The following is a 26,132-nucleotide window of genomic DNA, read 5'->3' on the forward strand; positions in this document are numbered from 1 at the left end:
GCTGGAACATTCTTTTAATGGAGAAAGAAAATACCTACATGAGTTAGAATTTTTTGGTTTTGTTTTTATAACTGGGCTTGTTACTGATTTAGCCAAAGGCAGAGAGGAGAGTAGCAGGTCTGAAATTAGAGACAACTGCGCTGTTTTGGGAAGTTGAGACTCTTGACCCAGGGTTTGTTGAAGTTGGTGAAGGGGAGGTCAGAGTAGGTTAGTATTTTCGTGGCTCAAAGCAAATGTGAATTGTTGTTGTTTATAGGTACAGTTTTGCTTGATCTCTGTAGTTACAAATGGCGTAAATAAAATACAGTGCCGCTGTTCTGGGAAACTTCTACAAAAGTCCCTGAACCAATGCAAATTAATTTTCTCCAAAAATACCAAAAAATCCCCCATTTGGATGTTTTGACTGGCTGATGGAATTGACCGTTGTTATCATGCTCGTAAAGAAATTACCTTACATTCTTTTAAAGTAGGAAATTAAGTTGAAATGCTGCTCCTCATTTTACATTTAACTATTTCTACTCTTAAGATAATAAGCTTTTGCGGTTTCAGCAAGGTTTACAGAGAGGTTACCCAGAGACGCAATACTGTCCTTTATTGTGCTGAGATGGAAACGTTAATGTTTTTTAATCTATGAAAATTTTATTTTTTTTCCATCAAGTAAATTACTGTACTTTTCCTCTCGGCCGCGTCCTTTCCTTAGTCAGAGAAATCCTAATAATGTAATTTTCCCATCCTGCTTCAGTGAATGAATAATTGCAGGCATACCTTGTTTTATTGTGCTTCGCATTATTGCACTTCACAGATGTTGTGTGTTTTACAAATTGAAGGCAGGGCCCTCCACCAGCAAAAAGATTATGACTCGCTTTGTTGCAATACTTGCTTGATTGTGGTGGTCCTGAATCCAGCCTGCAGTATCTCTGAGGGATGCCTGCGCCACTTTAAAACAACCCAGCTTTACTGAGGTATAATTAATGTACTGAAAAATCACCTGTTTGAAGTGTACAATTCATTGATATTTTAGTAAATTTGTGGAGTTGTGCAACCATTACTACACTCCAGTGTTAAATATCCAGCACCCCAGAGGATCCCTTGTAAACACTTTTTAACTTTCTTTTAAGTCATCCACAAATCGTGTTAAGTTCTGCATCAAATTTAATCTTCTTTCTACAAAATTTCCTACCCTCTTTTTTATCTATTAGTTTATCTCCCCTTCCCTCCTTTTATATATATTAGTTTCTTATTGCAGGTCAAACATATCACTCTTGTCATTTTTATTCCATTCTTTGCCATGTTATAAAATGTGTAACCTTTCTTGAGAAGAAGGGCTTTAACTTTTATTCAGTTATTTATTTATTTATTTTTTCTGGGAAGACTTTGTAATGCCTTTGGCCTCTCAATAAAAGCTACTTGCATTATTCTTGGTTTCCTGTTTAATTCGTTATTATTTTTAAAGGAAATCATAAATCTGGTTATTTACCTTTGTACAGATTAAAAATTTGTTAATTTGGAGAATTCTGCTCTGTATATAAGTGTTCACATGCTTAGTGAATAAAGTAAATGAATATTCTAGTACACCTGTGCTTTTTAAAGTTTTATTGGTTATCTATTTCAGCATAAATTATTCTAAAACTCAGCAGCTTAAAAAAACAGTAAACATTATCTTGCACAGTTTTTGTGGCTCAAGAATCTGGGAGCATCTTAAGTGAGTGATTCCAGCTCATGAAGTTACATTCATAATGTCTGCTGGGGCTGTGGTCATATAAAGGCTTGACTGGGGCTGGAGGACTCACTTCCAAAATGGCTTACTGACATGGCTGTTGGCAGAAGGCCTCAGTTCCTTACCGGATGGACTTCTCCAGAGGACTGGTCGAGTGTTATTAGAACATGGCAGCTGGTGTCCTTCTCGAGCCACTGAGCTGAGAGTGTAAGGAGGAAGCTGCAACACTTTTTGTGACCTCATCTCAGAAGTCGCATATTGTCACTTCTGCTACATTCTGTTTGTTAGAAAAGAGTCACCAAGTACAGCCCACACTCAAGGGCAAGGGAATTAGTTTCCACCTTTTGAATGGAGGAGTATTAAAGAATTTTGGGGTATAGTTTTAAACTACTACACTTGGTATTTGAATGACTTTGTTTCTGTCCATGAGGGTCCTATAGCTGCTGGCTTTGCCCTTAGTTTCCCATAGCATTTCTTCTGTTTTGTTTTATTGTTCATGTTATCTAGGTTGTGTCTTTCTTTTTGCTAATGGAAGCTTTAACATTTTAGTTAAAATGACCAAATAGGTTATAAATAGAACATATTCTCTAAAAGTTGGATGAACCATCTCCCCAAGTTCACAATAAGCCAGTAAGATGACGAGAGTTTATGGTGTAGTTTATTGGTGGGTTTTTAGAATTGGAGAAGTCCTTTTCTGGTACCAGAGACTTCTGTATTTCCCTTCTCAGACAGGTTGTGAAAGAGTAGTCTATACTCGGTGTTGTCACTTCGGCATCTCTTTTAACCTACTGTAGTTGTTCACTGCACATGGGTACTAGCTGGGGTATGGGGAACATGTGGGGGGCTGAAATTCAGCCTGAGCCCTGCTTATCAAGCTGTGTGCTCACCTAAAGAAAGCACCTCTTTTGAATTTGTGTGTAGGTGCTCTGTGGTCTTAACTGAAGATACCAGTCACTATTTCTTTCATATTTCCAAATCAGTGAACACTTTTTAAATATTAATTGGTTCATCAGATGTTTATTGAGCATCTCTGTGTGCCAGTCACTATGCTAGGACCCTTCTGAAGCAGTTGACACTGTTAAGGATTTTATTTTTCTTGAAACTTTTGTCAGAAGATTGTATTCTTTCCTTTCTTCCCCCTTCCTTTTTGGCTATTGCTTCTTGTTCTCTGCTTAGCTGTTCATTGTGGATATTCCCCATTAGTCTAATCTTAGTCTTAGCCTTTAGCTCTTATCTCTCTCAGCACTCTTTGAGGATCTCTGCATAAAAACCTCTGGTTTTAGCCACTGCTTGTTTGCTATTGATTTATAAGTAATTTTTTCACCCCAGATATCTAATAATCTCTAGACCTAGCAATCCGGCTGCCTTCCAAACATCTCCATTTGGGTGTCCTATAGGTAATTTTAACCTGTCCAAACCTATCTACCTCTCCCTACCCTGCCTCCTCCTGTATCTGACGAGTGCAGCATTAATCACTTCTTCATTCATATTACTCATGTTAGAGACCTGGGAAACAACTTAAACCCACTTAGACCCCTCCTGTTATCACCTTAGTTTAGGTCTATTTATTTAAAAAACAGCTTTATTGAGATATAATTAAAATAGCATACAATTCATGTATTTAAAATTTACTATTCCTTAGTTTTTAGTATATTCATAGAGTTGTACAACCATCATCAAAATCGATTTTAGAAAATTTTCATCACCCCTCAAAGAAACCCTATATAGATATTAGTAGCTGCTTCCTATTCCCTCCTTCACTCAGCCTCTCTCCTCTTCCCCAGCCCTACTATAACCACTAACCTACTTTCTGATTCTATAGGCTTGCCTATTCTTGACATTTCATATAAATTCAATCATATAATATGTGCTCTTTTGTTACTGGCTTCTTTACTTAGCATATTTCAAGGGTCATAGTTTTCAGACAAGTTCTTTCCTGAGTTTAAAATCTCCTACTCCAGCCTTCCTGTGAGTGCCTTGCAACTATACAGCTCTTACTGAGGACTCTGGAGTTAATCTGGATTTGAACCCTGGCTCAACCACTTAATCACTAGGTAATCTTGAGCAAGTTATTTAACCTCTCTGTACTTCTCTATTCTTCTGTATAATAAGGAGAATAATAATATCCTCATAAGCATGCTGTAAGGATTAAACAAGCATTTGCCACTGTTTATGGTTACAAGTGTTCAGTAAGTATTATATATTCTTCTCAATTTGATAAAACCTGTCACATATTACTCAATGACTTTTCTCTTAAATCTGTACACTAGATATGTATAGATAATCATAAATGTACCTGTACACTTTGTTCAAGGAAATAATCTTAGCCATTCTTCTGTAATTCTGTCTATTCCATCCTTTTATCATGAAACTTGGGGGAAATGTAGATTTGCTTTTACCTTAGAATACTTGTAAAATCCATGTTAACCTTTTTTTTTTTTTCCTCTTAAATATCTACATTTGCTTCATAGCACTTTGAAAATAATACCGAGGGGCTGCTTGTGCCAGGAAAAAGATAATAAATATGCTTTCTGTTTCAGACCATTTGATCTTAACGCTACCTGGAAATGGTGAAATTCAAGGCATAGATAAACTGCTTGACATCTCTGTTCTGAATCGGAGGCCACAAGTCAATCAGTTGATCAATGGAGAATATCAGCTAAAATTTTCAGTGGTTCTCAATGGGATAGGTACCATATTTCCAGAGGATATTTGGAAAAGTATGGGGGCATTTTTGGTTGTCATAGTGACAGTGGAAGGGAAGAGATACACCATTGGTGTTTGGTGGTCAGGGACCAAGGATAACAGTCCGAAACAAAGAATTACCCACCCAAAATGCCAGTAGCATTGCTGTTGAGAGACCGAGTTAATTGAACCTAAAAGCTTGGCTGTTTTATCTCAGTTATTAAAAAAAGGATATTGCTTAAGGCAGTTAGTTTTTTGAAAGAATCTTTCAGAGCTGTAATATGAAATCTCTGTATTCTTCAAGGAGAATTAGGCCGTAATTTCCCATTTGGGAGAGTATGGTATTTTCCTGGAAATTCTGAAAGCATTGCCATTATGAATGTGCGTTGGTGTTGTTTAATCCCTAAAATTAGGGGTAGTTGAATGGTTAGAATGGTTTAGTGGTTAAAGAAAATTGGCATTACATGTTGTTAGTAATCTGTACGTCTCCACGGTTGGTAGAAGTAACATAATTTGTGCCTGGCATCTCAGTGATGCTTGAATACTGCTTGTACTGTTCTTTCTTTTTTTTTTCTTTATAAAGACCAAATGAAGTATTCTTTTGGCAGATCAATAAGATTATATTTGGTATGTAATTAAACTTGTCGTGGCTTGTTTCACTTGAGCCTGATATAGGACTTTGACAAAGATTTTAGGGAAGATAAGTATTCTCAATTTCCTAGGGTACTGTTTTTCAAACTTTTTTGGCTGTGACTCATAATTGGAGACACATTTTATATTAAGACTCAATTATACACATAAGTGTGCAGATATCTGAAACAAAAGTTTCATGAAATAATACTTACCCTTACTATGGTAAGTGGTACAATCTGACACCCCTTGGCTAAACCACCGTCATCTCTCTCAGACTTCTCCAGTAGCCTCCTGATCGCACTCCCTGTTTCCCCGACCCAGCTCTGTTCTTTCTGCTGGCTGAATGATGATTTAAAAATGTTAGTTGGGTTATAATATCCCACTGACTATTACTTTTTGTTATAAATTTATCCTATGTGATTTTTAAAAGGCTTCTATGATGTTTAAATAAAAATTAAAAAATTAAAAGTTAAAGTAGTAATCATTTACCTTAAATACCTAGAATAAGTTATACCATAGAGCCCTCCCTCTTGCTCAGTAAGCTTTGAGGCCTAAAAAGAGTATTCTCATCCCCGTTTTCTCATTTGTTATCCTCACAGTCCTGCTGTATTCATTTAATTCCAGTGCATTGCCTGGCCCATTTTGTGGATCTACCCATTTCCTTTAGGATGGGCAAAGATGATAATCTGCTCCAGATTCCGCTGTAACTTTTTTTTTTTTTTTGGTAAGCCAATGCGAGGAGAGATTTGTCGTTTCAGAAGACAAGCTAGTGTGCTGAACCTAACAGCTCAGAATTCTCCACACATATTTCATTGTTTGTTTACAGAAAAGGAATATGGCAGTGCGGAATGCTGAGTTGGGAGTCAGGAGGTCAGAGTTCTCCTGGCTTTGCCACTAATTCATTTGGTTGACAGCGAACAAATTGCTTATAACTCTTCTGAGTGTTAGTTTCTCATCATTTGAAATTATTGGATGCTCTAGGTTTCTTCAAACTCTAGAATATAGCAATTCTACCATCTTTGACGAGGTTTTGAGACAAAGGAAGAGTTTATTTCTCTACTTTGCCATCCTGATTGTCTCCCATCTGTTGTAATCCGAATGCCTAGAAGACAGAAAATAAGTTTTAATCATACTCAATTATTGTGATGGAATAATTCCAGAATTGTGATTATAAAATAGTCTGGACAGATGAAGTACTGTGCAGATGACAATTATATGTGTCACTGTGGGGGCGAAAAATGTAGATAAGTAGTCCCTTCTTGTGCACTTCCTGTGAACTGCTCTGTGGTTACGATTGTACGGTCCACCTAGAGAGCCGTGTGGGCTCTGCTTTACTATGCTTTCTTTGAGTTGCAAGGCTAATTTCTTACAGCATTCTCTTTGTATTATGTTTTGTGCCTTGAGTGTGTGTAATTCGGCAAGAGGTAAAGTTGGGGAATTCATTACTTCGAGGGTTGGAAACCCTCCTCTTTCATCCCAAGGCAGTTTTGCAGGAGAGTTTAGCACCAGAAAAGATAAGGTTACCAAAGTTATGACTGCCCTGCTTGTGAGCTGGGTCCCTGCTGTCACATAGGGAGTTATGGTTTCCTTATAATACATTTTCTTTGTCACTAAACATTGTAGCTCTTTCTCTGAGATGCTAGTGAGCTGCCTGTGACGATATTTGCTTCCAAGTTATTGGGAAAATTGGTGGCCATATGTTAAAAGTTCTATGAAAAGAGGCAAAACAGGGCTCTGGTGTTTTAATCAGGTAGTTGTTTGGTGGCACTCAGATTCTTCAGGCTCTTTCACAGCCCTATTCGTTAAAGCCTTTTTTGGTAAAAGAGATAAAACATATTCCCTAAAATCTATTATCTGCTTTAGTCCAGTGAGACACTTACCATTGCAGTGCCTAAGCTCATGGTCAGATTGCCATCATCCTTTTTCAAACAAATGTATGTATTGTGTGTCTATATAACATAATGAATTGAGTTTTGGGCAAATATAATTGTAATCTCAAAGGAGCTCATGGTATTCATATGTTGTTAGGTAGGTTTACCCCAATTTGTGAACGAATTGTGTCTTTTCCCAAATGAGTCAAAGTTACACTGCCTTCCATAGTAGAGAGAGCGACAGGGAGGGAGGAAGGAGGGAGAGAGTAATAAAAGCTTTATTTTTTGGCTGAACTGAAAGAAGAGACCTAGGGAAGTTTTTAGACCTGCAGCATTTGACATGGTTGGCCACTTCCTCCGACCTGAAACTTTTCTTCCACTGACATCTATGACATTACTCTTCCTTGGCTTTTTAAACTCTACCTTTCCAGCCATTCTATATTCTGCTCAGACCTTTTACTGTCTTTCTTTGTGCACCTGGTCTTTTGGTGGTCATTTGTGAATGCTGCCTTGGAAAGGTCACAGTACTCTCTTCAGATGTTCTTTCATACACCTTGAGTCTAAGGAAGGCTATAAACTAATATGATATTGGCAGGTGCTTAGGATGTTGTTTGATAATTTATTATTAATATTTTAAAATAAACATTTACTGTTCATAATAAGAAAGTGTAAATTACCAGATGGAAGCGTGCTTTTGAAGAGCTTCTTGGAGTAGAACTTTTAGAACTGAACAGTGGAGTGAGGGATAGACGATGACAATTTTAGCTACTCACCTTAAATCTTAGAGAAATAATAGCACAAGATATGCATGACTTTACAAGATTTGGAAATTCCTTAGTATTTATCTTTTAAGTAGCAGACTTGGCTCTGGATATTTTTCCTAATAATCTCAGTTTCTTTTCTGTCATTCTTAGAGGAAAGGATGTTCCTGAGGTCTCTTCTGTTTAGTGTAGAGAATGTTCTCTCCTTAGTTTCATTTTTCCCCAAGAAATGATTGAGTTTTTATATTTTAGATTGAGTCTTCAAGTTAGGCTTCCCCTTAGAGCAGTTTTTTTTAGAGGTATGATTGACATATAACATATTAGTTTCAGATGTACAACATAATGATTCTGTATTTGTGTATGTTGCAAAATGATCATCACAGTAAGTCTAACAGCTGTCACCATACTTAGTTATAAATTGTTTTTTCTTGTGACCTAGTAACTTTCAAATATGCAGTATAGTATCATTAAGTATAGTCACCACACTGTACATTACATCTCCAAGATTATTTGTTTTACAACTGGAAGTTTGTACCTTTTGACCCCTGCACCCATTTCCCCATCCCTTACCCCCTGCCTCTGGCAACTACCAATCTAATTTCTCTGTAGTCCTCTCCACCTTTTTTTTTTTAAAGATTCCACATATACCTGAAATCATATGGTATTTGTCTTTCTCAAAAGTGACTTATTTCACTTAGCATAATGCTCTCAAGGTGCATTCATGGTGTCTCAAATAGGAAGAGTTCACTCTTTATGGCTGAATAATATTCCGCTATGTGTATACATATATGTGTATGTATATATATATCTCACATTTTCTTTATTCATGTATTCATCCGTGGACACTTTGACATTTCTATGTCTTGGCTATTGCAAATAGTGCTGCAGTGAACATGGGGGTGCATATATCTTTCTGAGTTAGTGTTTTCATTTTCTTTTGATAAATTCCCAGAAGTAGAATTGCTGGATCACATGGTAGTTCTATTTTGAATTTTTTGAGGAACTTCTAAACTGTTTTTCATGGTGGCTACACCAGTTTATATTTGCACCAATAGTGCAGAGTTTCCCTTTTTTCTCCAATTACTCATTGTTATTTAGTGTCTTTTTGATAATAGCCATCCTAACATGTGTGAGGTGATATCTAATTGTAGTTCTGATTTGCATTTCCCTGATGATTAGTGATGTTGAGCATCTTTTCACGTACCTGTTGGCCATCTGTATGTCTTCTTTAGAAAAAAGTCTATTCAGAACCTCTGCATATGTTTTAATCAATTTTTTTTTTTGCTATTAAGTTGAATGAGTTTTGTATATATTTTGAATATTAACCGCTTATCAGATATATGATTTGCAATTATTTTCTTCCATTCAGTAGGCTGCCTTTTCATTTTGTTAATGATTTTCTTTGCTTTGCAGAAGCTTTTAGATTGATATAGTTACACTTGTTTATTTTTGCTTGTGTTGACTTTGCTTTTGGTGTCAGATCTAAAAAATCATTGCCAAGACCGATTTCAGGGAGCTTATCATCTATGTTTTCTTCTAGGAGTTTTATGGTTTCAGATCTTACATTCAAGTCTTCAATACATTTTGAGTTAATTTTTGTATATGGTATAAGATGGTGGTCTAGTTTCATTCTTTTGCATATGGCTGTCCAGTTTTCCCAAAACCACTTATTGAAGAGACTATTTTTTTTTCTCCACTGTGTAAGCTTGGCTCTTTTAGAGCAGTATTTTTTGAACTGGGGTGCGTGGGTAAAGGTAAGTAATGTTATTGAAAAGATCATAAACTCTAAGGAGTTTTTCAGGGTGGTAATATAACGATATCAGATTTATGTTGAACAGCAATGGCTTTCTTTGTCTCTGCTCTTTTCTGCCTAGCTTTTGAAGGCATGTCAAAGATGGGTAGTATCCTGGAGATGTTTAGAAGTGTTTACATTAATATGTCATGTTTGGGGCCAAGGTGGTGTTTTATTTACGTATTTATCTTTCTGCATTTGGTCATTATCAACAAAATGGTTAATATCTACTGTGTACACAACATTCTTTGGAGTGGAGGAGACTTTCTTTCCCCCACTCCAAAATGAGGTCCTTAAAGTTGAAAACACACTCATGTCTGGAATGTTTGGGCTTCTCAACTGTAGTCTTTCGTTCTGTCTCGTTAATGGTCTTAATGGTGACAGAAAACAAACTTCTTTAGTCAGATGTCATATGGGAGTTTTTTTCTAGTAGACGTTTTATATTTTTAAAGATATACTTAACTTATTGAAGTTTGGGGTATGGTGGTGTGCAAAGAAAATTCGTGTTACCTCCCTCAGTCCCATTTTTGTAATAATCTGAAGTTTAAGCCAAAGCCTGACTTGGAAACATAGTTTCTTTTCTTAAAGGAGTAATCTAAGGGATTCCAGATTTATACCATAATTTAGAATCTCTCATATTTTCCCATTGAAATGTGAGGAAAATAAGTTTATAGTATAAATGGAAAGCTTTTATACTTAAAGATTTATCAGCATTCACCCCAAAGTTACTGAGATCAGTAACTTATCAAAAAAAAGCACCTGGAGTTTGGTTTTTAAAAATTACATCTATACATGTTGCCAGGGTGCTGTATAAGAATGCTACAAAAGAATATCCCTGGAGTGTATTTAAATTAGAAACATTGCCTAAAAATAGTATTTGTTTAGTTCTTACTCTGTGTTGGCATTGTTATAAGCGCTTCTCATATTATTTCATTTAATCCTCACAGTAATTCTGTAAACATTATTATTCCCATGAAGACTACTAATTAGCCTAAGGTCACACAGCCTTGTAAGTGGTAGTGTAGGTATGTAAAATCAGGTTCTTTGACTGAAATATTCATGCCCTTCATCACCATATAGTCTAATGAAGTCACTATAGATAGTGACTATGTCGGATAGTTGAGCTACAGAGATATGCAGGCCATAAAAATGTTTTTGAATCAGAGGTGTGGAGCAATTTCTAACATTTAACATACCATTTTACTTTTCACTGCTACTTGTCTAGAATGCGAGTGATTTTTTAAAAATTGGATGAATTTTCAAGAAGATTATATTTTCCGTTATATGCCTTAAGGTGAATATAATATTTTTGTGGAAAATATCTGGACATATCTCAATATTTTGTATCTAACTCTAGCATTTAAAGTTCACCTTAGAACTTTGACTTACATAGATCTATATGAAGCAGCTAATTAACTTCCACTGAGTACTTGAGCATCTTCTGTATGTAAGGCACTGTAGTAGCTGGTTGGGAACAAAATGAGAAGGGAGCTAACATTTACTGAACACCCGTTATATTTCAGATGGTCTTAAATTACTTTATATAGGGAGGTATTATCCTCATTTTATAGCACAGGAAACTGAGGCATAGGGCATTTAAGCTCTTGTAACCTAAATGGCAGCCCTAGAATTTGAACCGAAGTCTGCCTAACAGAAAAGCCCATGCTCCTTTTCTGACTCACTATGCTGCCTCACATGTAGATAGAGGATTTGTTCCCTATTTCTAGGAGCTTATAGTCTAGTCCAGGGGTTTGCAAAGTGAAGTTTGCAAATGAACTGCTAGGGGTCTTTGATTAATTCTCAGGGAGTCACAAGTTCAAAACTGTTTTTATAATAATACTACAATGTTATTGCTCATTTCACTGTGTTGATACTTGCATGGATGGAAAAGTAATGGTGGGTAAGGCTGCTGGCACCTCAGCATGAATTGAGGGAGTAGCACCAAATTGTACTCGAGTCATTGTATTTTTTTCCGCCCACCGTACATTTCTTTTTTGAGATACAGATCCCACATAAAAATCAACTTTTAAACGTTCATAGTTCAGTGGTTTTTAGTATATTCCCTGTATGTGCAGCTTTATCAGTCAATTTTAGAACATTTTTATAACCTCAAGAAATCTGTATAATTTAGTTATCACTATTTCCCAGTCTCTCTCCCTACTTTCCAAATAAAGAACCAGTAATTTACTCTGTCTATAGTTTTTCTGTCCTGGACTTTCACATGAATGAAATCATATGATTTTATAATATGGATTCCAGTTTCTTCACATCCTTGCTAACACTTGTTATAATCTGACTTTTTGGTTCTAGTTCTCGTGGTGCGTGTGAAGACGTATCCAATCGTGGTTGTGGTTTTATTTCATATTCTCTAATGACTAATGATGTTGAGCATCTTTTCATGTTCTTATTGGCTATTTGTATGCCATCTTTGGAGAAGTATATATTCATATCTTTTACCCATTTTTAAATTGGGTTGTCTTTTTATTGTTGAATTGTAAAAGTTCTTTATTCTAGATACAAATGTCAGATGAATACTTTATAAATATCTTCTCCCATTTTTGCAGGTTTTTATTTTTCCGTCTCGTTAGTATCATTTGATGCACAAAATTTAAAAATTTTGATGGTCTAGTTTATCTATTTTTTCCCTTTGGTTATACCCTAGGTGTATCTAAGAAACTTGTCCAATTGAAGGTCACGAAGATTTGCACCTGTTTTCTCGTAAGAATTTTATATTTTTAATTCTTACATTTAGATCTTTGACCCATTTTGAGTTAATTGCGTGTGTATGTATGTATTTACGGTGTCATGTAGGGAGGTCCAACTTTATTGTTTGCATGTGGATATCTAGTTGTCCCAGTTGCTGAAAATTATTCTTTCCCTCACTGAATTGTCTTGGCATTAATTGTTCATTAGTCTGATCCAATTAAATTTGGGTGGGGGTAGTATTTTAGGCCACTCTTTGTGGTTCGTTGGCCACTCTTTGTGGTTCGTTCTGACCCCAGAAGAGGCTATTTTTAGCTGCCTTTTTCCTTGGTTCTTAGTAGTGAGTTATGTGCCCCGCAGTGTAGCTCCTTGCTCCTGATTAAGAGATTTTTTCCGAGAACCTCCTTGGGCCTGAATTTACCCACAGTCTGTGTCAAATAATGTTAGTTCCTTTGGGGAGAGTTTGGAGTTTTCTTTTTTTATGGACTACTTCTCTTTCTGGACAGAATTTCTGAGTCATTACTCTGGACATTGGCCAGGAGGCTAGCTTTTAGTTTTCTGGCTTGCCTCTCCTGGTGTGTAACCTTTGCCATTTGAGCTGGAGAGAACACAGTTAGGGACCCAATATTCTCAGACTGTGCTGCACCTTGGATGGAGCCTCTTTCCTGTGGAAAGGGGCTGGTTGGAGGAAGAGAGCCCATGAGCTCCTGGTCCAGCTCACGAGGAATTTAGCCTCTTCAACTTGGAGTTGTAGATGAGAAATGCTGGTGGCCTGATCCTTCTGGTGATTGATTTTTGATTGGGAGCTGAAGAGAGAAGGAATGCCTTCTTCTTAGCCACTCCCACCTGGAGCGAAGCTTCTATCAAACTTAGCCATGGAGTGGATCATGGCTCAAATGCCACAGATATTCAGTGTTACTGAGTTTTAGTAGGTTTTCTTGAATACTTTATTTTTGCTGTTTGCCTTTAGGATCATATCCAGAGACTTAACATTTTTTAAAATAGTTTTCACTAGCTTTGCTTGTTTTCTAGGGGAGTGTGTCCATGGAGTCCCTCATGTTAGGATCCCAGAGGTGGGACACTATAATTTACATATTAACACTCTGACTGGGATTAATAACAACTTAATTTCAATAGTATACAACAGCTTTGCTTCTGTATAGCTCTGCACCCCTCTGTTTTGCTGTTCCTGTCACAAATTAAATTTTTGTGCATGTGTGCTTATCACCCATATTTAAAATTCTTTATGCAGTTGTCTTTTCATACAGGAGGAAAAAAAAGAAAGATAAATGCATTTATATTGCCCTTTATATTTATTTTATTGGCGCTCTTTATTTCTTCATACGGATTTTTGTCTTCTCAAGTCAAAGGACTCCTTTTAGTACAGTAAGGCAGGTCTGCTAGCAACAAATTCTTTCAATTTTGTTTTTCTCCTTTTTTTTTCCTTCCTTTTTTTAAAGGATAGTTCTGCTTGACATAGAATCCTTGGTTGACAGGCTTTTTTTAATTTCAGAACTTTAAATATGTCATCCCACTGCTTTCTGGCTTCTCTGGTTTCTCATAAGAAATCAGCTGTTAATTGTATTGAGGATCATTTGTACACGATGAGTCACTTTTTCCTTGCTGCTTTCAGGGTTTTCTTTTTGTCTTTTTATAGTTTGATTAGGATGTGTCTAGGTGCGTATCTCTTTTTATTTATCCTGCTTGGAGTTCATTGACCTTCTTGGATGTGTAGATTAATGTTTTTCATTAAATTTGAGAAGTTTTCAGCTAGTATTTCTTCAAGTATTTTTTTCTACTTTTTCTTTCCTCTCCTTCTGGTACTCCCACTATGCATATGTTGATATGCTTGGTGGTGTCCTCTAGGTCTCTGAGGGACACTGTCATTTTTCTTCATTCTTTTTTATATCATTTCCTCAGACTGGATAATCTTGATTGATCCTAAAGTCACTGATTTTTTTTTTTTTTTCTTTCTGCCTGCTCAAATTTGCTTGAACCCCTCTAGGAAATATTTGTTGTTCTGCTTTTTCAGAATTTCTGTTTGGTCATTTTTTATAATTTTTATCTTTTTATTGATATTCTCTATTTGGTGAGACGTCATTCTTTAGTTTTTTAGACATGATTTCTTTTAGTTCTTTGAATATTTGAAACAGTTTCTTTTAAGATCTTTTAATAGGTGTAAATCCAGAGTCTGGGCTTCTTTAAGGATAGTTTTATTTTTTTTTTTTGTCTTAAGCTTGCATTTTCTGCCTTATAATCTGAAGTGGCTGCTCAAGCTCCAGCCATACAATCTGTGTTCCAGTCAGCAGGAAGGAGGGAGGGCCAAAGACATGCTTATTCCCTTTATACTCCTTAGAAGTTGTATGCACTTTTGTTTATAGCCCCTGGGCAAGAATATTGTCATATGATTATGCCTAGTTTCAAGGGAGTTTAAGAATTGTAGTCCTTAATCTGAGTTGCTATTTGCTGGAGAGAAGGAAAATGGGTTTGGAGATATGATTAGGATTTTTTTTTTTTTTTTTTTTGGCTACAGTCTACCCCTTTGGTTGTTCTTATATACATGTGTACCCATTTTTCCACATACACAACACGTTCACTTCATCCTGAGAGAAACTACTCCAATATTTCATTTAGTTACTGTACTCAGCTCAAAGCCCAGGATGTCTGAGTAATGTTCAGTCTTTATCGGGTTTTGTTCAGGGCCTGTAAACTAAAATATGAGGTAACTGCTTCCAAAACAATTAGTATACAATAAGTATAATAGAAATAGGATGATAGCAATAAAAAATTACTATTCATAAAAGAGGAGAATTAGTAACATGTGAAAGTAACCGACCCGTATCAGTTATTAAATTGCTACTGTGTAGGAAATTTGAAGACTTTCTGTCCTGACAGAAGAATAAATTTATGGATTAAGCGTTGTTTTTGAGCCTGGTGACTTTTTGACTTGCTCACCACTGTGCCTTGCCCATTTCCATTCCATCTTAATGCCAACTACAATGAGTCTACCTGAAACAATTGGCTTGTATGAGAAAGCAGTCCTGAGGTCCCTCCTCCTCTTTTTGTTTTGGCAGTTGGGTTCATAGGCTTTACATGGCAGAGCTCCAGTCTTATTTCCATTTTGCAGCCACTGCTTTTAATTGTACCACTTCGGAGTACAGGGTGCTTCACTCTCTGTTCTCTAAGGCTCTGAAGTAAGAGGCTTTTAGTGAACTTGCATTGCAGGCCACAGGAAAGAGTACATCTTCCTTAGCAAAGATGAACTCCTTTATAGCTCTGCTTACTGACTGACTAGCTCTAGCCTGAGTTTTACCTGTCTGGAATAGTTCTGTTGACTGTTGGGAGGAGCAGCCAACATATAGCATTCTGAATCTTTCCTACTATTTCCCTTAAAGCTATAGCGTTCCAGTGTAATCAGGTAGTGGTTTAACCAGGTGTTTTGCCCCACTGCATAACAGTGATCTCTAGCTTTTCAGTCTTCAGTGTCTGAGTGCTCACCGCTTACTACTGTATTAAGCCAGTGCCATTTATGTTCTTTCTTATGAAGCATTCTGCTCCTGGCACCATATTCTGTATTAGGATTGTGTTCAACCATTTATGACTCCCCCTCCCTAAAAGTAAAATAATAGTGACTTTAAACATCATATAAGTTTATTTTTCTCTTACATGAAAGTCCAGAGATAGGTAACCCAGAGCTGGTGTGGTATTCCGCAATGTCAAGGAATGTCTTTCTATTTTTGTTGCCCTGTCATTCTCAATATGGGGCTTTTTCCACCTCATTCACATTCCAGCTAGCAACAGGAGGGAGATCCAAAGCATGATGTACCCCATTGTTTTAAGGATATTTTTTGGAAATTACAATATTTTTACTCATGTCCCATTGGCTTGAACTCAGATTACATGGCCACACCTAACTGCAGGAGAGACTGGGAAATGCAGTCTTTATTTGGCATGCACTCAGCTAAAATTCGGGAATTCTGTTATGAAGGACGAAGGGGAAAGTGGATAGTGGCCAAGAACCTCTAGTGCCTGTCACAATGATCCAGATTAGGTTCTTTTACTTCCTGCTTATTGGTAGTCTCTGATACTTAAAAACACTTATCATTCTCTTCCCATTGTATTGTTTTTTTTATGCCATCCAAGACTTTTATTACATTTAGATGCTTGTTTCTTTTTTACATAGAGATCACCAGTGTGCTACCTTTCTCCTTGATTAATTTAGAACATTTCCATTTTAAGATATGCCACCAACAACATATTTGAAGATTTTAACTCTGGTATGCATTTACCTTTTCTTTTTTTGCTGTCCGCGTCATGCTTGTTGCCTACACAGATGTCTTCACAATGTGTTGCGATGGCTGCTTCTGCTGTGTGTCTTAGAATTTTATAAATTCTGAAATAATTGTTCTTAGATGTCGCTGTAATATGGAAATTCTCACAGTACTTTGGAGAGCACTTCATTGTACTATTTGCTTTGTTTGGGAAATGGATTTCTTTGCCTCTACTCTCTCTTTTTTATTTTAAAGTTTTAAATATAATTGTACTTAGTTAAAATTGTATTTAATAATGTTTGTTACGTTTTTCTCCATCAGAAATTCTCAATACCTTTTTAGAAATATTAATTGGCTGAGAGTAATACTGTTTGAAGTAGGAGGCTATCAGAAGGGAACAATAATGAGCCATGACTTAGGAACTGTTTTTATTTACATTGCTGAAATTCATTATATTTCCAGACTTTATACCTGGATTGAAGCCTTTAATGACCATGAGAAACTGCATATTTAATGCATATTTAAACACAAACTCTGTACCGTGTACTGTGAAGGTAATGTGAAGAGCCAGAGCTTTTGTATGGTAACTGATCTTGCCAGAGTCGATTCCTTTAATTAATAAGTTAACTTTTGTAATTAAAGTGTAATCAGAGGAATAATCGACAAGCATGCTGGTAATATACCTTGGTGTTTCGGCTTTAATGCTGCAGTGCTGTCATCGGTATGTGTACGTTGCCCTGAGGAACCTTCATTATAGTACCAGTCAGTGCCTAGGAGCTGTAGCCTGGCCTTTTCTGCTTGACCCACAGACACACTAGTCTTGAATGTACATTTTCTCTGAGTGTGGGCTACTGATTTGGATGTTCTACAAAATTGTGACAGTTCTGGATTTTTTTTTTTTTAATGGCAAGATAATTCAAGAATTTAGGAAAATATTCATGGCTCCTTTTATAAAGAGAAAGTGTAATTTTAAGATACAGGAGAGAGCTCGTTGGGAAACCTAAGGATAGGAGGCTCTGGCACTGGAAAATAGAGCTTCTCTTCAAACGCTCATTGTAGTGTAGAAACAAAGCACAATACTGTAAATGTCTTCCCTTTCCCCCAACTGTTGTCTTCATCCTAGGTGAAGTTTGTCTCAATAAGTTTTTCATTCCAAAGTTAGTATGTTCAAAAATAACTAGTCTTTTTCAGATTATTCATACCTGAACAGGATCACTCTGGCAGATTTTCTGCTGTGACCTGGCAACACTTTATGTTGTCCTGGCTTATTGGAGTATGAGGTTTTGGTGTAAGAGTGGAAACGACAGGAGAATTCCTAACTTGAAAATTGTTTCATGACAGATCACATAATTTTGTAGGTGAATACACAAAATGTTTATATTATACTTAAATTTATTCTGGTTTTTTATACATAGCATGTGGACTTCTAAACGTCCATTATTCTTTCTCTTAGAGAAGAAATCTGTAAAAGGCAAATAGAATTCCACATTTAAAAATTGGAACATTTTTGGACACTGTATAAGAGGGATTAGGAATCATAAGGAAAGCACATCAGTAGTGTTTGTGGGCATGAATGTAGCTCAAGGAATGTAACAGTCATCTTGCCAAAATAGTGCTTTAAATTTCAAACAGTCTAGGGGGAGGGGTTAAGGCAAATTGTTAAATTTCTGTTAAATGTTTGCAACGAAATACCACCTTGTAATTAAACTCGGTACTTTTCAGAATAACTTATCATAAGACCTTTTAAGATAACAGGATAGATAATAACAATCAATTTTTATTCACAGTGACTAGCTCAAGATCATATCACCAAACTCAGTGAAATGATGTATTAAGATGTATTAAGCTACAGGTGACATATCATAACTTTTCCCAAAACAACATGATTGCAGTTGTTACTAGGGGGCCAGGCAGAGCGGTAAATGATACCAGACTCAAAGTGAGGCTGAAGACCATGGTGAACAAGTTCCCCTACAGCTGCCAGAGTGATCTTTTAAAAATATATGTCAGGTCATATCACTCCATTGTTTAAAACCTCCCAGTGGCATCCAGTTTTTCATAGAATATACTTCTCTTCTCCTTTTCTGTTCTCTGGCTGTGCTGATCTTTCAGTTTCTTGAAGATGCCAAGTTCATTCTCACCTCATGGCCCTTGAACATCATATTGCCGTTTCCTCTTCATGGCTGGTTGCTGCCTGTCAAAATTTGATTGAGTCAAATCGTGTAGGTGAGAGGCATGGGTTCTGAGCCTGGTTGCGTGCATTCAAGTTATTGAACTTCTCAGTGCCTTTCTTTCCTCTAATGTACAAAATTGGATAATATAAGTAAGTACCTCTTTAGTATTAAGAAGATTGAATACAGACACATAAACTGCCTCACTTACAGTAAATACTCATTAAATGTTGGATATCACTTCCTCAATGAGACTTTTCTTGATCATTTAATCTAAATTAGCCACTTGGCTCCCCACACATAGTGTTTATAGTTATCTGAAATTATTTAATTCTATATTTACTTTTATGTCTCTTTCACTTTAAGCTCCATGAAATCAGGGATGTTTCTGTCTATTGCACTTCCAGTGCCTAGAACAGTGCCTGATCAATATATATATTTGTTGAGTGAATTTATGGAAGTCAGGTTCACCCAGGAAGGTCTTAGGTGACCTAAGACTGAAAGGCAATTTGTGTCACTCAGTTAAGGGAAAATGTTCCCATGTATACCCAACACCATGGTTGTCTGGCAGGGGCTTGTTGAGAAAACATAAAGGTAATCAGTAGGAAAGGAGTTAAGCCTGGGGATAAAACATATATTTTACTTTTCTACTTTTTTTGTTTGTTTGTTTCTGCTGCTTCCAGCTGGTAAGTTCACGTCCTTTTATATAAACCATTGAGCTTACTTGTGTCTTTAAGTTTGGGGACAGCTGGTTGCCCCTCAGCATTATAAAGTTACAGCTTTATTGAGCTTCTTCTAAAATAGTATGAGTAGAAAGTACTGATAACGAAATTAGATACTCAGCTGTATATGATAATTTTAGGAGTTAGAGGGATGGGCTAAGACTCAAAGCAGGCAGCCTGAGACTAGGAATTACTGAGTTATCAGCAGTCAGGTGTGATAGCAGTTTATCACTCTCTTATAGTGGTACCTCTGCCTCTTTTATTCTTCCTGCTTTTTTCTGTTATGCCTTTTCTAATTTTGTATTCTCTTTTGTTTCTATCATTCTACCTTTGTTTGCATGTTTTTCTTCTCATGTACCTAATGGAATGACGTTTCCATTTTTATTTTTTGGTTTTGCTCCTGGACCCAGTATCCAAAATCAAATTCATCATCCCCTCAGATAAAATTCCTTCTCCTTTCTTCCCTGTTTCTATTAGTAGAATCACTATTCTAGCAGTCACTTTGGCTTAAAACCATGAAGTCATCTTTGACACCTCCCTTTTCTTCGCCCCCACAACCAAACACAGACCTGTCCTATCACATATAAATTGTGTCTCATTCATTCAACATTAATTTAACAAAGATCTGAGTTCCTGCTCTGTGCCCAATATGATTCTGTGTTGTGTGGTAATTCTCTTTTTTCTGTATTTACTATTCAAATTCAGGATCTCAACATGTTATACTTTGCCTAATGAAGTAGCTTGATAACTTTCCTCTCAATTTCATATTCTTTTTTTCCAGTTCAGTATTGTATTTACTGCTAAATTAATTTTCTAAAACATGATTTGATCATGTCACTTTCTACTCTCTAGAGCTCAACTCAGCTTGCCATTCCAGGCACAGCTCATATAATTTGTACTTGATCCATGCCACGTGCCAAACTGGATTGCCTTTTTAGAATATACTCCATGTGTTCTCACATCCATGTTTTTGTTCATGATGTTCTGTCTCTTGGATGAATATAAGCTCCCCGATGGCAGGAACTTTGTTTTATTTACTGTATTATCCCCAGCACTTTGAACAGTATCTGACATATGGTAGCTACTTAATAGATATTTATTGAAAGAATGAATGAAAAATAAGTGAATCCTTGTCAGTCATATCCATTTTTTATGATCTTTCTTAAATATTAATGTTACTTCTCTCAGGAAACATTTTCCGATCTTCTGTATATTTCTGTTTAAAGATAAATACCTCTGTACAATAGAACTGTTTTCCCTCTTTTTTTCTTAATCAATGAGTGCAGACTTTGATCGTGTATATGCTGTGATTGCTGTGAGGTTAATATAGTCAGTAAATTAACAAATATTTATTGAGTTCCTATTCTCTGTCAAGTATTGTATGTAGGTACTTGAGTCAAAAAGAAATAAGACAGAATTCCTTTACTCAGTGAAGTAACCATCAAGTGGAGGATAAATATATTATAATAGTAGTAAAAGTAAGCAACAATAGGAGCAAGGCGGAAGCTGCCAGTTCTCCTAAAAGTCTACACCCGGAACTGGAATAGCATCACTGCCACTGTTCTCCATTGGTCAAGGTAGTCACAGGCCAGCTCAGGTTCAAGGGAGGGGAAATAGATATCACCTCTCAGTGGGAGAAGTGGCAGAGAATCTGCAGCCATCTTTAACCTATCATACCACTCTTCCATGTACTTTCCACTGTTTCGAGGTCGATTTTATGTTTTTCTGTTTCTCATATTCCTTGGTTTTGGGTGATCTCTAAGATGAAGAGGGATGCCTTTTGCCAGTTCTAGAAGTCTGAGTAGTTTTTAAGATACCTGAAGATGATGGAGATGGTAGTGACAGAGATGAAGGCAGCTCTGGTTAGCCAAGACTTGATATTTCCCTCATCTTCTACTGTAGGACCTAGGGTAGTACCTAGTACGTATATAGTAAGCTCTCAGAAAATGCTTGTTCTTAAATTTCTTCAAGTCTAATTTTATATATTCTGCTTAGACAGGACAAGTTTTAAATATTTTGGCTTATCTACTATGTTGAAGATAAACTGAGGAAAGTCAAAGTAAAAACCTATCCAGCTAAAAAGAAAGTTCATTAATTGATTAACAAATTTCATACAGAATTTTTTTTTTTTTTTCAGAAGAATCATAATTCGGTTGCATGAAACTAACTCTCGTCATGGGTCATAATAGAGAATCTTGCTAGTGTATACTTTTTTAGAGTTATCAGCTCTCTGCCTGAGTGCTTCCATTTCCCTAACACATTTTGTGCTGTTGCCTCTAGTTACATATGCCGCCCGGCACCAGCAGAAGGCATGCAGCCCCAAAAGGGAGCAGGGTGGAGAAAAGATGAGGTGGAATCAGGCCAGCAAGAGAGGGAAACAGATGGGTTGTGGGAGATGACCCTGCCCTGTGTCGTTTTTGTTCTGGCTGCTACTGATCACATGTGAATCAGCAGCCAAGAAATTGGAGTTGGTGATCCTATGATGGAAAAGAAAGTTCGATCTTGGACTCAGTAGAATTATAAATTTACAACACTAAAGCAGGACGCAGATTTTTTTCCTTTGGTTATTTTAATCACTTTTCCTTTGAGACATTTAAGAAAATATTTTGTTTGAGATAGAACGTTAAAATTTTTATAAATAATATGTTACATGTAATCTGAGATAAATATTACTCTTAGTTTTTTTTTACATGCAAGTTTTATAGTACAATTTTAGGAGTATTCAAGAATTGATAGAGGATACTTAATCCATGATGGCTACACCTCAGCATTTTTGGATATTGTCTCCAGATTGTCATAGTTTACTAGAACTTTCTCCTGTGGGTTATTTAAAAATGAGTCAAAAGTAGTGTGTCTGCTAGAGAAATACATTGTATTATTTTATGCCAAATATTCACTTTTTTGTCAGTGCTTGTGCTTGACTTCTGTTAGGCTTATTTTCTAAGGTGAAGATAAAGGAAACCTTGCTTTATGTCTCACTAAGTCTTCACTCCATTCTATGGAAGAATCTTATTTTTTTTTAAAAATATAAAATATTATCAAACAAACACAAATGTAAGAAAATAATAGTGTAATGAATCTGGATGCGCCCGATACTCAGCTTCAACAGTTATCAACATTTTGCCACTCTAATTTCATCTAACCCCTCCCCAATTTTATTGGGAAGGATTTTATTGTAATACAGTTTAATTTTAGCATTTTAAAGAATATATCCTGAAACTTTTGAAATCTCTAAATTAACAAATGCCACTATAGTATATAATTTACCCAATAAAAATATGTGGTAAAGTATGTGCATAAAAATTTTAAGTGACTTTTTCACGCCCTTAATGATCCTATAAATATAGAACTCAATTTGTTACTAAGCTATTAAAATAAATTCTGAACGGAGTACTCACTAAAACGGTTTTTCACATTGCTTCGTCTTTCATTCCAGGAAGTGGCAGACTCAGTCATGTTCCACGTCACTACAGAATTTGATATTCCTTTCTTTAACCTATTAAAAACATATGTGTTCTAAGAAACATCACTTTCAGGCTTTTTCATTATCTCTTCACGCCAGCACTAGGCTTGAGTTGACTTTCTTTTGAGGGCCATTTTTTGCAGTTCCTTTTTTAAAAAATCATTTTCCAGAAGTACTGGTTATATGTGTTAAGCGCATGCCAGGATTACAGACTCTTGCAGTTCAACTTCATGCTGCATTGGAAAAATCATGGTCATCATGTGGTGGATCTTTATTGTCTCTTTGGGAGCAGTAACATGTGAATGTCATATCTCTGAATCTCAGCAACAATAATAATTCAAGGAGGAGGAAGATATGTTCCAAATTAGTGAACAGTAAATTAAAGAATAGATAATTTATTTTTTTAAGCTTGGCGAATAATGAGTTAGCTTAGTAAATTATTTTTTTAAGGAGAGATCTTGCCAGATCAGTTTTAAATTATTGTGGTAGAAAAATGTACAACATTAAACTTACCATCTCAGCCATTTTAAAGTATACAGCTCAGTAGTTTAAGTACATTCATGCTGTTGTACAGCAGATCTCTAGAACTTTTAAATCTTGCAAAACTGAAACTGTACCCAGTAAACACTATTGCCGGGCCATTTTTAATGGGGAAAAAAAATCATTTGAAGTGAGAAATATTCATTTACATATTAACATTAAGTGTGTTAGACTCTTTTGTAATTACGTAGAGAATGAATTATGAGGCATTTTCTCCTAATCTGGTTAAGACTGTAAAATTGCTGGTGCTCTTTTATTCTCTTCCCCTTCTCCCAAGTAGCATAAAATTTTACTTAATCTCAGGCTAAGTAATAGTACCACAGATGTCAGTTAAATCTGAAATAATGGGGTTTTGCTATTAAGAACTTTTTATGTGAAACTATGATTCTAGCTCAACAGTTTAACTAGAGTACTTAAATGAAATGAGGTTTGCTGGTTCCTTTCCTTGACTTCCAAACATTATTCTAAGTATTTCTATATCTTTCATGCAGTCTTCCTTATTATCATTCAGATTTTCCTTAAGATGTGTCTGTCTTGGGTCCAGATCATCTTTAGGTATCTTTTAGCTGATTCTGTCTTTGTTCAGACAAGTATTTATCAAGTGCCAGTTAATGTGCACATGCTATTTGCAGGGTCTCTCTACTGTGTACACAGTTGTTACCATCTCAGTTAAATTTCTGTTTTCTAATGAGAAGAATGAACTCATGTAGCCCATGATTTAATAACCGTTTTCCTCCAGATTTATTGAGATATAATTGACATATAGCAGTGCATAAGTTAAAGGAGTACAGCATTATGACTTGACATACATATATTGAAATGGTTACCACAGCAAGTTTAGTTAATATCCATCATCTCATACAGATACCAAAAAAAGAAAAAAAACCCTTTTTTTCTTACGATGAGAACTCTTGGGATTTACTTTCTTAATAACTTTCAAATATACAGTAGTGTTAACTATAGTCACCATGCTGTACATTACATCCCAGGTCTTAGAACTGGAAGCTTGTACCTTTTGGCCGATCACCTTCATCCAGTTTTCCTACTCCCTACCCACCCCCACCTCTGTTGACCACAAATCTGATCTCTTTTTTTTATGAATGTGTTTTTTTGTTTGTTTTTGTTTGTTTTATTTTTGTTTTTAGATTCCAAATATAAGTGAGCTAATACAGTATTTGTCTTTCTCTTACAGACTCATTTCACTTAGCATAATGACTTCAAGGTTCATATGTAGCCGCAAATGGCAGGATTTTCTCCTTTTTATGGCTGAATAATAGTGCACTGTATATTAATAGCAGTTTATTGAAAACCTATTACTGTATGTGAAGTAAGTTTTCTTAGGTTTTAGGACTAAAGTTTTGATGCTATCCTCCTCCTACAACTTAAGACTTTTTTAATTTTATTTTTTATTTTTATTTTATTATTTTTTTATAGGTCAAAAATTATTTATTGAAAGAATGAGTTTCCTAAAGCAAAACCAAGAAGCATCAACTAATTCTTACCAGAATTTATACAGGAGTGCACATTTTTACTACACATGTTTATTCCAGAAGCTGAGATTTTAAAATGTCCTTCAAAAACCATTTTCACCTGCCTAAATTTTTGTTTTTTAAACACACACCTTAGGCCATCATCCTTGGGCATGTGTGTGTGCACATATGTATCAGGGTATTGAGAACTAGCGTCTTCAAGAGTTTAGCCCTCAAAGGATCCTTGAATATCATAAAATTGAATCTTTTTAGTCTGAAAAGGCTGCTGTTAGGAAAGCAACGTGCTTTTTCAGTTAATGGCAAATAATACTGAGCCAGATGGATTGATCATGTATAACAATTGTTTTTTCCCAGTACCCACACAGACATGGCTTAAATGATGATAAGTCATAGGCAAGATAGGAAAAAATTTTGAAGGTTAGATTCCGGATTTTCTTAGTAGACATTTGTTGTTTTCAAATTCCTAAAATTGTTCAAACCCTGAAAAATCCTTTTCCCAATGTTTGCCCATACTGCCTCTTAAAATAATTGGGTTCCTAATATTATTTTCTTTTGATCTTGCCTCACTCAAGTCTTCTTCCAGCCATTTTCGAGCAGAGTCCTTCTTAATATCTTTATTCGTTTTAATGTCATCCCCCCCCACCCCCCATCGTAATTGCTCTGATCTGGCTCTTTTCCAATTTGTTTTATATTTTATGAGGTAAATCAGTCAGAACTACACTCAGGTTTGAGTACACCATAGCCTTGCATGAAGGTAAAATGCGGTGGTCTTTAGTTTCCAATGTCTTTCTTCTTTTCATGGCTTCCCAATATTTTGGTGGTTTCTTCATCTGAAGCAAACTGAAGTCCTCACTGAAGTCTACCGATCTCCTTTCTAGATTAAGAACTATAGCTTTTCATTATAAAAGCAACATACATTTCATTACAAAAGCAATATAAAAGCATATAAGTATTTTAGAGAAAAATTGGAAACTAAAGAAAGTAAAAAGAAGCATTTTTCATAATCAACCTTTTTTGTATTTTGGTATACTTATAGTCTTTTTTTCTCTCTGTATAATCTTTTTATATACGAGTATGCATTTACATCTTTCTTAAATTTAACTTTAGAGAAACATTTTCCACATTTTAAATGCATTATAAAAGTTATTAATAACTGCATAGGATTTGGTGAATGAATATATTCCTAATTCACTTACCCGTTAATTCCCATGTTATTGAAAAGACTTTCATATTGTATGTAGTCTTTGTCATTTTCGAAGATCCCGTCCTCATGTTGGCAAGGTGTTTTGTTTTTAATATCCTATTCCTGGGTA

At 35.8% G+C, this 26,132-nt stretch overlaps 1 protein-coding gene across 2 annotated transcripts in view; it reads left to right on the top strand.

Moving 5' to 3' along the window:
• The window catches only part of MKL1 (megakaryoblastic leukemia (translocation) 1), a 170,996-nt gene that overhangs the window by 35,677 nt on the left and 109,187 nt on the right, over positions 1-26,132 (top strand). The window contains exon 1 of one of the 2 annotated variants that reach the window (XM_023535928.1): positions 24,638-24,656. The exons of the other annotated variant lie outside the window; for it this stretch is intronic. The gene's annotated coding sequence lies outside the window, so the exon portion shown is untranslated. Of the gene's footprint in view, positions 1-24,637; positions 24,657-26,132 lie in introns of those variants that run through there. 2 annotated transcript variants of the gene reach the window in all.

The sequence above is a fragment of the Pteropus vampyrus genome, unplaced genomic scaffold (assembly GCF_000151845.1).
Source record: "Pteropus vampyrus isolate Shadow unplaced genomic scaffold, Pvam_2.0 Scaffold145, whole genome shotgun sequence".
NCBI lineage: Eukaryota > Metazoa > Chordata > Mammalia > Chiroptera > Pteropodidae > Pteropus > Pteropus vampyrus.